Consider the following 15,474-nt stretch of genomic DNA (forward strand, 5'->3'; position numbering starts at 1 on the left):
TTTTTTTTTAATTTTCCCGATTCTTTATTGTCTTGATTTCAGTACTGAAATGTTCAAGACAATATCCACAGGATTTAAGTAAGCACAAGATAAACTGCTAAACCTAAATTATATATTTTTCTAAATCCGTTCTAAAGACAATACTTCTTGTTCAGCTTTATTGAGGTATAATTGGCAAAATTGCAAGATAATTAAATGTACATTGTGATGATTTGATATACCTATGCATTGTGAAAGATCCCCCCATTTATTAGCACAGCCATCACCTCGCATATTTACCTTTTTTGTGTGTGAGCACATTTAAGTTCTACTGAGCACATTTCAATATGCAACACAATTATCCACTATAGCCATACATTTTATACATTAGATATTCAGACCTCATTCATCTTATACCCGTACCCTTTTACCTCTCTATTTCTCCAACCTCCAGCCCTTGGCAACAACTTTCTACTACATTCTACTGTTTCTGTGAATTTTACTCATTTTTTTCTAGATTCCATGTGTAACTGATACCACGCAGTTTTGACCTTTCTCTGTCTGGCTTATTTCACTTATCATCCATGCCCTCAAATTCCATCCATGTTGTTGCAGATGGCAGGATTTCCTTATTTCTCATGACTGGATAATACTCCATTATGACGAATATTCCATATGATATGTGTTCATATATATATATATATATATATATATATATACATATATATATATATATGTATATATATATGCAGTTATATATATCATACAGTTATATATATATATATCATATCTTCTTTATCCATTTGTCCATATCTTCTTTATCCATTGCTTAGGTTTTTCCATATCGTAGCTATTGTGAAAAATGCAATGAACGTGGCAGTCAGATATCTCTTCAGTATTTTGTTTTCGTTTCCTTTGGGTATATACAGGTGGGAATCCTGGGTCATGTCTATGTTATACCAATAGCCTCCCAATACTTCCCTCCCCTTTGCAACTTCTGCCTTCCTTTCTGATAACTATGTTGCTGGCAGCAACATCTTTCTAAAACACAAATCTCATTTGAAACCCAATGAAGGATCCCTGTTGCATTCAGTCTACAAACTAAGTTCTGAAATTCAGCATGAATAATCTCCAGGAATCAGCCCCTTCCTAGTGTGGAACTTCATCGCTGCTTGTAAAAGACAGGTGGATTCTAAAAGAGGGTAGTTGGTTAATTATTCAAAGCTGTGGAAGCAAGCTCAAAGTGAGGCTCACAGGGAGGAAATGCTCAATAGGGTTTTGATAGGTGAGCAGGGGCAAGGAAAGTTACTCCAGTAAGAGAAAACCACAAGGAGAAAGCATAGGGCTTGGATAATTTAGAACTTCATGAAGACATCAGTTTTTGAACAGAAGTATGTGCATGTGTGATTTCCACCTGTGTGATTTCATCATTAATAATTGTAATGTTATAATTATTTGTTATGTGACAATTTCTCCCTTACTTGGGGGCTTCCTGGGGAAAATAGGCATTCTTCATTCATCATCATTTATCCACAGAGACCCTTATGAGTTCCCTGAGCAACAATGCTAGTAGCTAATGTTTATGGAGAGTTGTTACAAACCACGAATTGTGTTAAGGCCTCCTTTCAATGACAGCATAGGAGGAGTCTTTTTGATTCCAAGCTGCTCATCAAATGGCATAGATCCATTTGCTGATTCAAAAATAATGGGGACATCAGATTGTGTCCTTAAAGCATTGACTGTTGAGGATTTGAGATGGAAGAGACAATTAGGAGATGAACCAAAGAGTCATATGAATGCTATCCAAGACATTCAGTCTAACTTAAGAGTATTGATCAAATATCTGCTGCGTACCCAACCTTGGACTAAGCAATTAACCAAGTGTTTGTTTCAATACAGGTGTTCCACCTTATTCAAAGCCAGCTTTTCCAATCTGTAAATGAAAATATATTAGTATTTTGATCATCGTGTTTTAATCCCATGCACATAAAAAATCACAGCAGGGGCTCAATGCCATGCTAAGTTCTGTGTCCAATGCTGACCGAGCATGTAGCATAAGAGAGGGCATGGACTGGGAATCAGGAGGGTCCCAGCCCCTATTCTGCTCCTTTCTTACTGTGTGAGCTTGGGTTAGACTCTCCCCACCTTTGTATCTTAGTTTCACCATCTTAAAGTTGAGAGAAATGATCTGGATGGTCTCTCTTGTCTCTTCCACTTTGATACAATCTATGGCTCTATGGCTCCCTCCTCAGAAGTTTCTCTACAAATGCTGTTTTCTTTGCCTCAAATTGAAGCGACTTCCCTCCTAGCCTTGCAGGTAAAAATATCAAGAGAAGCGGCCAGTGGCATCAGGGACTTCTCTCCATAAGATAATTATAAGACTTTTTTTGGAGGGTAAGATATATTCCTAACACCAAGAGATAGGCCTGCAAAGAGTCTGTTTCCAGGCTCAGTGTTATTCTGTTGCCACATAATATCAGGCAAGGTGCTGGAGAAGTTAGAGAAGACGCCCTGAAGTCACAATATCTGAAATCAGCGGCACCTGGATGGCTCAGTCTGTTGAGTGTCCAGCTCCTGATTTTGGTTCAGGTCATGACTCCAGGGTCGTGGGATTGAGCCCCAAGATGAGCCCCATGTCAGGCTCTGCACTCTGTGTGGAGCCTGCTTGAGATTTTCCCTTTCTCCCTCTGCTCCTCTCCCTGCACTTTTGCTCTCTCTCTCTAATTTTCTTTTAATGTTTTGTTTATTTTTTGAGAGAGAGAGTGAGTGGGGGAGTGGCAGAGAGAGAGAGGAAGACAGAGGATCTGAACAGGTCTCCCTGCTGACAGGCTGATAGCAGCAAACCTGATGTGGGGCTTGAACCCAAGAACCATGAGATCATGACCTGAGCCGAAGTCGGACACTCAGCCGACTGAGCCACCCAAGTGCCCATCTATCTCTCTCTCTAAAAGCAAAACAAAGCAAAACAAAACAACCCACAATGTCTGAAATCACATCCCAGCTCTGCCAGTGGTGTGCCCTGGGATGAGAAGCTCACTCTCTCTAGGTGTCATTTCTCTCAACCTCAGAATTGAGACAATGGTACATACAGCATAAGCTGAGTTTTGAGTAAATACATATATAGTGTTTAGAATAGTTTTGGCATATAGTGAAAGCTCCTTAAATATTGTTCTACTGTTACTATTGTGCATATCATTAATCAAAGGGCTACCTCATTTAACAAAAAAGAAAATCAAGACCCAGGGAGGTGATATGAAATTATGACATTTTGATGGTCACAAGAGCAATCCCTTCGCTAATATATATACTATATTATATACATGCATATATAATAACAATAACAGAAACTGATATTTGTGTAACATGATAGATTTGCAAGTGTCATCAGATAGGAACTCCTTTTCCTACTTTGCAAGACAAAACCCAGACCTGGAGTGATTAAGTGACTTGCCCAAGGTTGCACAAATAATTCAGAGCAAAGCTGGGATATGAACCTGGATAATTTAATGCCAAAGCCTCTCCCCATTCCATTAAATTCACCCCATCCCTTGTGCTTTCCTAAACTCTTGGCACCTCAGTTCCATAAGAAAGATTCGGAAGGTTTGGAGATGAGAATGTAGCAAGGTCATTGTATGTGTCAGAGTATCTGTTCGTCTGCATATCAGTCATCCATCTTCCAGTTACTCCCAGTGGATAAGGGTGGGCAGTGAGGGGGTGCTACGCCCTGACTGGGCTTGACTTTGCAGAAGAACATGCCTCCTTTCTCTCTCCAGAGTCTTGCTGGAGTCTGCCTCCCCAAGTGCTCCTTTGAGCCCATAGGGGAACCTTGAAGTTTCCTTTGAAATTCTGAGTCCCATACCCCCAAGCAGATGTGCAAGGACGTTTGCTCACTTAATGGCCTGTTCAAGACGTTTGAGGATCCGCACTATCTCCCTATCAGCCTCTCTGAAACATGCATTATCCATCCGTCCTTGAAGCAGGTCCCCCGGTGCAGTGATTAAAACAGTCCTGTGTTGGATAAACCCGATGCAATTTTCCAAAAGTCATCATCTCGGCATTTCCCCCGCCACAGCAGAGCACCTCGCCTCCAATTTCTGGGCTTGCTCATTTGTTTTCCTTCAGACAATCTTGGAGACACTCTTTCGAGTGACCTCTGCTAAGGGAAGGGAACAGTACACTCTTATCCTGACATTATGCAGACGCAGTGACAAATTGGTCTATTTTTTATGCTTGACAGAAATGGGGGGGGGGACAGGAGAAACATATTAACTCACCATATCTTTGGCCACTGGTTGATAGAGTTTGGAAAAGACTTGTTTCTTCTTTCTTTTTTCTTAAGTTTCCCTCCTTATGTCTGGTCTCATTGGTTCTTCTTTTAATTAGTCCTGGAATGTCACAGTACTTCCAAAGTAAGCTGCAATCTTAGATTTTTGAAGGTAATGTGATCAGAACAAATTTGTGATTACTCTCTTAAACTGGCTGCTTCTTACCTTGCTCCCTACCCACTCTTAAGACACAGTTACTGTCCAAGTTATCTGTGATTCAAATGCTGGATTCCATTTTTCTCCACCCTCTTTTCCATTTCTTGTGTCATTAACTTTTATTGATTCTTCCTCAGAAATATATGTTTTTGTTGATCTCTCTTTGCATTTCTACTGTGTGCTCCTCGTGTGGGTCTATGAGGGGGTGACTCTCTTGCATCGGTGTTTGTATAATTTTTGTGATCTCAATCACATTATCTTGATCACTGCATATCATCTGTTGTTTTGCATTGAATTGTAATGAAGGTAAAGCATGGTCGCTCTACTCATCCTTCCTCACCCAGGTGGGTGTGGTGTTGGTTGGTGTTCTTTCCTGAAAGGTACAGTCACTCAGGGCGCCATTGTCCACGATGTTTCTCAAACCAGAAAGCAACAAAAAGAATGAACTATAGACGGGAGGCGTGATGAAGATTTATCTTTTGTATTCTTGATCATGGAGAGGTCAAGGTGGCTGGAAGATAATTCTATGAGGTGAATTGTATGCTGGAATTGTACACTTAAAAATAGATCAGGACATAGAGGGAGAAAACAGGAAAGTGGCCTGCTAAATCATTCCTTCCTCTGGGCTGTCTTTCTTCCTTATTCCATCTACTGTTACCGGACCCATCTTTCCATACTCTTATTAACTCCTTACTCATCTCTCTCCCTACGTAAGACTATGAGCTCCTCATGAAAAAAAGAATTCCGCCTTTTCTAATCAATGTACCCTTAGCCCCTAGCAGAGTTCTCAGTTTCTCTTAATAGATACTTAAAACTTTTTAATTGAGTTGAATTGTGACAGCCTTTGGGATCAGAGAATTTATAACAACTTTCATTTGAAAATATCACTTTGTTGAGGTGCCCGAGTAGCTTAATCAGTTAAGCGTCCGACTCTTGATTTTGGCTCAGGTCGTGATCTCATGATTCATGGCTTCAAGCCCTGTGTCAGGCTCTGGACTGACAGTGAGGACCCTGCTTGGGATTCTCCCTCTCTCTCTCTCTCTCTGTCTCTCTGTCTCGGACCCTCCCCCCCATCACATGCTTGCTCTCTTTCTTGGTCTGTCTCAAAATAAATAAACTTTAAAATTAAACAGAAAATATCACTTTGTTTTTCTCCTGTGTTTATTTTCCTTTTGTTCTTGTTTGGCATTAAATTTTTTTGTGTATGTTTAATCCTAACAGGTCTAAGCTCTATCATGAAAATTGAAGAAAAGAGAACTGCCTAATACTGGTAGGCCAGGATATTAAATTGGAGAAATATATTGCTTGGAAACTATTGAATTCCAAGCAAGAGAATCCATAAAAGAGGCAAAACTCCTGGAAAAGTGTGAGATCACTTGTTCAGAGTTTTCGCTTGTATAATCATGTTTGCAGGTAAAAAAAAGAAAAACTCTGATATAAACTGACATATACAAAAATGGTATTTATTATTTCACAGCATGAAATTCAAGAATTGAGATAGATTTGAGGGTGAATAGATTCAACGTCTTCAAGAACCTGAGTTATTTCCATCTCTCTTCTCTGCTGCCTTCAAAAGATACACTTTATCCTCAGACTCATTGTTCTAAAGTTCACAAGATTGTGGCCGACAGAAAATGGGGTGTTGTACTTCCTTATTTACATCTAGTAGGAAAACAAGATTCCTGACTTTGAAATCTATTCTTCCCTTTAGCCAATTAAGTAGGTATGTGGACCCCAAGATGAATAATAGGCACCAACAGGATGTGATACACTCACAGGCTTTTGGCTGGATTCCTGAAACCATCAATGGCAAAAAGGGAAGAATTACCAGGATTGGCTTAGACCAAAGTTTCTCAACCATTGCACTATTGACATTCTAGGACCAGATAATTCCTTGTCCTGAAAATGCTATCCTGTGTATTGAAGGAGCAGCATCCCTGGGTCACTAGATGTCAGTAGCATCCCTCCCCAGTTGTGACAAACAAAAATATCTCCACACGTTGCTATATGTTCCCTTGGAGATAAAGTCGCTTCCAGGTTAAGAACCACTGACTTAGACCAATTGACTTAGACTTAGACCAGTTGACTAGAATATTTGAAAATCAGCCACAATCTCAGCCATAATTAACCATTCCTCTTTTCACAGATTTTCTCCTGTGAGAAATAAGCCTTTGAAGCTGTATTTTTATTTTAAAATAAATGGTTCACTTAAAAGATCTGTATCGTGGGATGCCCATGCACAATCTAACTGGTCTCTGATGTTTGCTTCTAAAGTCAGAGAGTAGAATCTGCAATGGCTACCTGCCACCTAGCTCCCTACTTTTACTTAACATTAATTATGCCACTCTCCAGTATGGTACCTCCTCGATATCCAAATGGGAAAGGTGCTATCTGTGGAGGGCAACCTACTTCAGGGTAGTTGATGTTACTATAAGTGACAGAGACAGAGACAAAAATAGAGATAGAGACAGAGACACAAAGAGAGAGAGAGAGAGACAGAGAAATGAGAGGGAAAAACATGTGAAGTGTGGTAGCAAGCTGCGTTCTCCACACTCCTGGAATAGTTACCATTTGGTTGGCTTCCATTCTGTGGACAGGCATTGTGCTGAATGCTCACTTTGCATTATATCATTTAATGCACAATGATACGAGTGATTTATGCATGTGCATAACAATTTTACAAGTGAGGAAACTGAAGCCAAGAGGTATTTTATGCTTGCCCAAGGTCAGAAACTCTTGCATTTGTGCAGCGAGTATAACATAGAAACACAATTTGAACCCAGTCCTCTGCCACTGTAAACTCGTTTTAGTCCAACGTCTGCCAATATCTCTGTCATTCTCCATTTATGAGCTCAAACCTTCTAGGATTCTGTCATTCACGAGGACAGGGATACTGGACACAGGAAGAAAGAGGAGTGTATGTGGGGAGGGTCGGGGGGAGAGGCTCTGAAAGGAAAGGGAGGTTATTAGATGAAAGTCTGAATCTGCCTTACAGACTTGTCCCCACCAGGCTGCCTTCTGACTCATGTGATAAATCCTGCTCCCTCAAGTTGCTTTCTTCAGCCACAGCTGCACACAACACAGTAATCACCATCAGAGGGGTCATCTCCAAATTGCGAAGGACAGCACAGCAGAGGAAATTATAACAGATAACACACACCGCCTGTATATATCTGTCATGCAGACAAGAGCTGCATGTAGAATTCTAGCCCCATCCCCTATAGTTCTCCACTGTCTTCCATTTCTTTTGCAATTACAATGGTTTGAACCACATTTTCAAAAGTCTCCCAACTGGTCTCTCTGCTTTTTCTCTTCCCCCCTTCAATACATTTTCCTTAATTGGATTAATTTTTCCCCCGGAACACCTAACATTTCATTTCTCTACTACCAAAAATGAACAAACAAACCAATAAAGAACTATGATAAAAAGAAATCAAGTCATGATTTTTCAGTTCTTTGTGGCAACGTCCCTGGCACAGTATCCCTATCCTTCTATGATCTGGTCTGTTTAGATCTCATTGCTCTCTGTCAGCCCTACCAGATTCCACCGCACTGAGCCTCTGCATTTTACATGTTGGGACTGTGCCCCGCTGCCCTTGCCCAGGCTACTTCCTGCTTAGAAGGCTGTCTGTTAACTCTGTCCGGTTCGCCCTATTTTGGCAATCCTACTTTCTTCTCCAGCATTAATCTGAGAGGCCATTATCATTTTTGGGGCGACCAAAAGGAGGATCAAAGATGTAAGAAATAAGATCCATGTCACGAAGTTTGTAGGTTGTAGAGCAGGGGACTGAAATCCACGTCTTCTGACCTTTGAATTCTTCGTTTCGTGACATAATAGTCACTATTTTCACCATTCAATCCAAGCCTGAATATGCATAGCCAAAACTGCACCCAGCCCCTTTCTCCCAGCTGCCTTATCTCCAGACTTCAGCTGCTAATATCAGGCCAGCCCATTTAAGAGCATTATCAACAAGCCTTCTCTCCTGCTTCCTTTGTCCTAAACTCAAAGGAACCATCTCCATGAGATTAATTCCAAAACTGCTATAGCATTTGTAGAGACGATGCCATCTCCAGTTATATTAATTGCCTATTTGGGAAACCCGCCCTGTGTCTGTTTCATATGGCATGCCATTTGGTGTTTATGACCATCATACTGGAGTTAACAGCATATGGGGAGCTCACCCACTCTGAATACTAAGCTTATCCAATCCTTCTCTCAGAACCGACATGAGAAATAACTAATAAAAATGATTATAATAATAGAGGGTCATATAAATGCCAAATGCAAAAGCTATTCTTCATTCTAAAGTTTCTTAATATCTTTTCTCTACCAACATCATAAAAGTAGGGAGGGGGAAGACAAGATATTATACATAAATAATTAGAAGTGTTTCCTTAAGCTTTATTTCAAATCCTTCCATTAAGGGTTAAGATTCAATTGTAGGGTCAACTGGAAGGTGAGGCAAAGTTTTAAGGATAATTGAAGTAGAAATTGTGTGACCTTTGCAAAGACCTCTCTGTGTATTTATGCATTTTTCTCCAACCAGCAATAATAATAATATAAAAAGATACAAGAATAACACTTAACTAAATCAGATGCAGATGGCTGTTTTATCAAGCAGAGGCAATTTTTATCATTTTAAAAGCTTTTGTTTTTGTAAAGGAAAGAAAATGGGCCATGTTCCCTGGCTTTTTTTTTTTAAGAGAGGAAAAAGCATATGTTTTTTAATTTGAAATGGAGTATTAATGGTGTTATCTCCCGAGAATTGCTGCGCTAGAGTGAATTGTAGAAAATGCATTTACTTGCAAGCTTTCTGGTAAATTCTTCTCTGACTTACAGAGTTAGTGGCATATTATATCAGCCTACCTTTCCAAGACTATACTGTACACACACCCTGAGAGTCAATTTCCTGAGCCTCTTTTACTAGATCATCTTGTTTCCTTTGTTTATATTATTGATTTAGGGAAAATCATTTGGTGAATATTGAGTGTTCACCTAAATGAGAAGGTGGTAATATGCGGCAAGTAGACAGAGAGGGATATAATATGACTGGGATAATAAAACCTTGTATCTGCGCTGCAATTTGTGGCTTGCATTATCCTATTTGAACCTCACGATACCTCTGAGATTTATGGGGACAGACTATCATCCCAATTTTATAGATTGGAAGTGAGAGCATGGAGAGATTAAGTGGCCCCCTTCCTGTGTGTAGCTGGTAATTGAACCAGGACTACAACCTTCATGAGTCAATCTCATGTTCCCTCTTCTGCACAAAGCTGCCTCTCAATTAGCAACCACCCCAATCATTCAGGAACGTTTAGGGAGCACCTACTGTTTACTTGCATTAGAGTTGAAACAGTGACAGACATAATGGTGTTTTTAGGTACTGTCCCAGTGCACAGGTGCGTACCATTGGCTCAAAAAGCAAAAGTGAGACGTAGGAACTATTCTGTGAGTAAGATATGATAAGTACGTAAGTATGAACAATTGCAAAACCAATATTGGCTGGTCATGTGGGAGGCCTTACTTGGAAATGAGTAGAAAATTAAGGATGACATTAGCTAACACTTATGGAGCAGTTACCATGTGTCACTTGAGTTGTAACTTCTTTCATTTGTTGGGCAAATATTTTAGTTTTTACCCAGTGAAGGTATTTTGGACACTTACAGGAAAGAAATTCTAGTTCTGGCACTTTTAATTAATGACCAGGAACATGTGACTTCACCTCTTTGGGTCTCGTTTTATTCATCTGAAAGAATGTTTAGAAAAAGTACCCAATTTTTAAGGTTTATGTACATAGTGTGTAAAATAAAATAAAATAAATAAAATAAAATAAAATAAAATAAAATAAAATATTGCCAAATAATAATGGCCCTGCAATAATTTGGGGGTTTTGGTAATACAGTTATTTTCATTATTAGTACTCTGTGATAAGAGCTGGAGATACAGAAATGAATATGAAAATGCCTCTCGCCTTAAGAAACTTCATCTAGTAAGAGAGATTCCCACATCCTTCCTTCTGCCTCCCTTCCTTCCTTCTTTCCTTCCTCTGTTCTTCCTTCTTTCTATATTCTTTTTCCATTTGTTATTCCTTCCTTTCTTCCTTCCCTCACTATTTACTGAGTGCCTCCTTCGTGTCAGACAAAGCACTAGGTCCTTGCTTTTTCAAGAACATATTAGGCATTGATCAAGCCCTGAAGGTGATTTCAGTATAGAGGAGAAATAATTCACAATAAAGAATTATGACAAAGGGTGCACCAAGATACCAGGGGAACATAGTTCAGCAGCAAGAACGTTTGAGAAAGTTATAGAAAGCTCCTCCCAAGATAGGAGAATTATACTGGATCCTAAAATACAATTGGGAATTGGCCAAATAAATGAACATTTGTTACTTTGCTAGGTCTGAACAGTGTTATTCTTCTAGGAGGCCGGAGCCTAGACCAACTGCATGTTTCCCAGGTTCCTACAGCCACTAATCCACCAAGCAGGATTACTCTGACTCCAAACTTCCTTCACCTAATCTAAATGTTGTTTGTTTGTTTTTTGACATCTTACACGTCAGCTTTTCTAGCTGTAAGATCACAAGAATAGTCTAGTGTTTTAAGGTGATGTTTCATCTTGAATATTAAAAACTTTTGGGGAGCCTGGGTGGCTCAGTCAGTTGAGTATCCAACTCTTGATTTCAGCTCAGGTCATGATCCCAGGGTCATAGGATTGAGCCCTATGTCAGGCTCCATAGTGAGCATGGAGCCTGCTTAAGATTCTTTCTCTCTCTCTCTCTCTCTCTCTCTCTCTCTCTCTCTCTCCACAACACCCCCCCCCCCCCCCCACCGCTCTCCCCACCACTTTCTCTCTTTCTCTAAAATAAAACAAAAAAACTTTCATAGATGTTAGAGCAGTGGCCAGCAGGTGTCTATTTGGGGTCTCTTAACTATTTGTATCCTTTCCTTGGGGATTGCATTTTATCCCAAGGCTTCAAAGATCACTGAAAACTCCCAAATGTAGGTACTCAGTCACAAACTCTCTCTAGTTTGGGAATCATCTATTAAACTCCATAAATAAATTTGAATATCTAGTAGATGTCCAAAATCAAAATGTTGATTTTTCCCCATCAATCCCTTGTCATCCCCTAATCAATTAATGGGGTCAACATTTGCCTGGTGGCTCAGCTTAGGAATCTTCACTTCTACTTTCTGGTGCCATCTAACATCAAGTCTTACTGCCCTCCAAAATAGCCTGTACTCTAATGAAACAATGCAGATCAAGGCACCACATATTTATGGCTGTTATAACTATTAGGTAAGAAGTTAATGGGGGAACTTCATAGAGAATGAGTCAGATCAATGGTACCCTAATACACCAATCAACCTTAGTGTCACTGAAGAGTGACCACTAGAACTTGTGTCCCCTGGGATGCAACAGGAAGTCCCAGTCACCATCTATTAACCTGAATGTAATCAAATGTCTAGATATAGCTTTCAAATCTTAGGAAGTACAGGGGATAGAGGAACATGTATGATGACACCATGAATATATAATCAGACAACTACAGAATGTGGGAATGTCTGTGTGACAAAAACCTTACTTTAGAAAAAGATAAAAATAATGCCAATTTTATGTAAGAGATGGAAGAGTTTTCTTTTAGTAGTAATTCAGTCAAAACCAATCTGTACTACAAAATACAGCTTGGTGGTTCCTTGCAGGGAATGAAGGGTCATGCAGTTCGAAGTTATCTGGCTCATATCTGGCTCAAAATTATCTGGCTCATATATGGGTATGCAAAATTTATTGAGCTGTACATTTAGGATTTGCATAAAAGGATTTGCATACTTAAAAACATTTCAATTATTTTATAAAAACAGGGAGAGAAAACTATTATAGATCAAGGTGGATTTAAGAGACAAATCAGCCTAATTCAATGTGCAGATCTCGTTTGGATTCTGATTTGGGGAAAATAACTTGTAAAACACACACATTTTTTGATACAATGGGGAAATACTGAACATGGGTTAGACATTAGATGACAATAAGAACCTTGTAATGTTGTCATGTGTGCTAACAGTAATATAGTAACAAAATAGCAATGAGAAGATGGAGAAAAAGAGGAAGAAATAGTCATGATCTGTTAGAGATAGTTCCTGAATTAATTGCTGGTAAACATAAGATGTGTGATATTTGCTTCATAAGATTCTAGGGCAAGAGCAAAACAAAACTATAGTTCATGAGTTAAATCCAACTTCTGCCTGTTTTTGTCATAAAGTTTTATTAGAACTCACCCATCCACATTCATTTACATATTGTCTAAGGATGTTTTGGCATCACAAGGGCAGAATTGAATAATTGTAATAGTAATTTCTGCCTTCAAGACTGAAAATATTTACTATATGGCCTTTATAGAAAAAGTTTGCCAACCCCTGCAGTAAGAAGAGAGTGAGAAAAAAAAAGAAAGGAAGGAAGGAAGGAAGGAAGGAAGGAAGGAAGGAAGGAAGGAAGGAAGGAAAAGAGGCAGGAGGGAAGGAAGAAGGAAAGAAAAAGTGCAGGAGAAAAAAGGAAAGAGAGAGAAGCATAGAATGTTGATAAACTGTGTGATGACTACATACAAATTTATTTTTCTGATCTCTCTACTTTTACAAACATTTGAAGAATTCCATCATATATATATATCATATATGACTATATATGACATGTATATGACTATATTATGATATATATGACTATATATAAGATAAGATATATATCTTAAGATAAGATATATATAAGATAAGATATATATCTTAAATGTAGATATCATATATATAATATATATATCTTAAATGCAGACATGTCTTACCATAATTCAAACCATCACGATCACCTGGAATTCTTCAATGGCTTCCAACTGTACTTCCAGCATCCTCTCTTGTCCTCCTACCCTCTTCTCACTAGCCTTAAACCAAGATATCCCTTTAAAATTTAAATTGAATCATGTCACCGTGGATTAAAATCCAATGGAAACCCTAAAGTCTTTGAAAAAATTCCACCCTTTGGTCTATAACATGACCGTAAGTGAACTGGCATCCCCCTATCTCATAGGCTTCATTTTCTAACACTCTCTGCAATAGCCTCTTCTTAGTATTTGTGGTAAAGTCCACACCTATCCCCAAATCAGGGCCTACTACATGCTATTTTACCTGGAAACACTCTTATCTGTCTCTTTGACTTCTTCCATCATACAAGTTTCATTGGAGAAGCCTTCTACCTTATTAAAATACCCATTGACCCCCTCCCTAACTAATTTGAATTCTCTATTACCTTGCAGTGTTTTATTTTCTTCAGAGCATTTACTCGTGGCCTTGTGTTTTTTTTTCCACTAGAAAGTAAGACTACACATAAATGGAAACTAACCTCTCTTATTCCTTACTTCATTTTCAGTCCTTAAAATAGAAGCAGAGCAGAGGAGTGGAAAGTAAAAAGAAAAGAAAGAAAGAAAGAAACAATAAGCAGGAGCTACCATATTTAAAATAAGTATACAGAGATATTCTAGAAGAATTCTAAAACATAAAGATCTCTGTGAGGTCAAAGAAGCAGAATGCTGATAGTTATAAGAGAGCTCTATAGAGCTAAAGTCCAAGAAGAATGAAAAAAGTAGCAGTTCACCATGATTCAGTTCACCAGGCTCTTATGGAACCCTTACCGGATAAAAGGTGTGATATGATATTAGGAATTAGGGGTATAGAAATGTCTAATGCAAATTCCTTTATACTCAGTGACAATATTGGTGAGGTTAATAATAGGCTTACCTGCTAACCAGTATTGATCATTTCCCATATTCTGGACCCTCTTCTAAGGACTCCACATATATTTTCCCATTGGCATTTTTTCTCACAACAACACTATGAAGTAAGTTCTATTCGTCTTCAATTAAAAAAAAAAAAGGAAATTGAAATTCAAGGCAACAGTGACTCAGAGCCCGTGGGCAAAATACTTGTAGACAGCGACCGATGTAAAAGACAGTGTTAGTGAAGTATTTGCTAAATCCCTCTGTAGGATTGAAAGAATAGGAATGATTTATCAGGACATGTCAGGGAAGGCCTCATAGATGAAGCAGGCAGCATTTGGTCTGGGCCTGCTGGGATGAGAAAGGTACTGCTACCTGGAGACTGGGGTAATGGAAGGCCATGAGTACATTACAGAGATGTCAAAACTCAGTTGAGTGCTTAACTGCTGGAGCTATAGAATCTGCTAGTGCTCAAAGTTGGGATCCCATCGTGATATGTACCAGTTCTACGACCCTATAAGCAAGGTCTTAGCCCCAGTTCCCCATCGGGCTGTATTAAGAATTAAGTAAACCTTGCATGTGAAGCCCAGTACCTGGTGCATGGGAATCACTGATTTTTTTTTTTCCAGCTGTTACTCCTTCCAACTTGGGAACAGTAAGTATAGTAAGCATATCACCAAAGAAGTCTGGTGTGATAGAAGTCTGTAAAAAGTAATATGAGATCAGTTCATTGTAAGTGGTGAATGCGAAAAGCTTGGACCCTGTTTCAGATTCACATAAAGGGGAATGAGTGCACAGGGGAGGAGATCCTAGGAAGCTGTGGTTCTAAGATGAACTCAAAAGGGCACCTCAAAGTGTTAAATCTTATTTTTTATCATTATTATTAAGTAAAGTTCGCGGCTAAATAAAACAAAACCTCATTAAGAGTCAAAAAGCTCCCTGACAGAGGTCTTCTGTAGAAGGTCTCAAAATAATGGTAATATTTTTAGAAAGAGCACTCTCCAATTTATTTTTGGAAATATCACTCAAGCAACAATGGGGAGAATGGATGAAGGGAGGTGAAACTTGGGTCAGGGGGTCATTTTGAATGTTTTTGGAATCAAGCAAGTAGTGAACCCCTGAACAAGGAGTTGCAGACAGTTTTAGAAGACGAGGGCAAATGGACAAACACTGGGTCAAAAAGAAAAAAAAATATATATATATGGCAGAACCAAAACTGAAAATTAGAAAAATAAAATTCAGACACTGGTTTTGAT

General features: G+C 39.0%; 1 long non-coding RNA gene across 4 annotated transcripts in view; it reads right to left on the reverse strand.

The window, feature by feature from the left end:
- The window catches only part of LOC122205183, a 54,642-nt gene extending 40,708 nt beyond the window's left edge, over positions 1-13,934 (reverse strand). For 3 of the 4 annotated variants that reach the window (XR_006195936.1, XR_006195938.1, XR_006195935.1), the window contains exons 1-3: positions 13,753-13,934; positions 13,292-13,404; positions 4,254-4,364 (exon numbers count right to left, since the gene is read on the reverse strand). This is a non-coding gene — a long non-coding RNA (uncharacterized LOC122205183). The remainder of the gene's footprint in view (positions 1-4,253; positions 4,365-13,291; positions 13,405-13,752) is intronic. The other variant, XR_006195937.1, reaches the window with a different exon arrangement.
- Positions 13,935-15,474: the final 1,540 nt, after the last annotated feature.

Source organism: Panthera leo, chromosome D4 (assembly GCF_018350215.1).
Source record: "Panthera leo isolate Ple1 chromosome D4, P.leo_Ple1_pat1.1, whole genome shotgun sequence".
NCBI lineage: Eukaryota > Metazoa > Chordata > Mammalia > Carnivora > Felidae > Panthera > Panthera leo.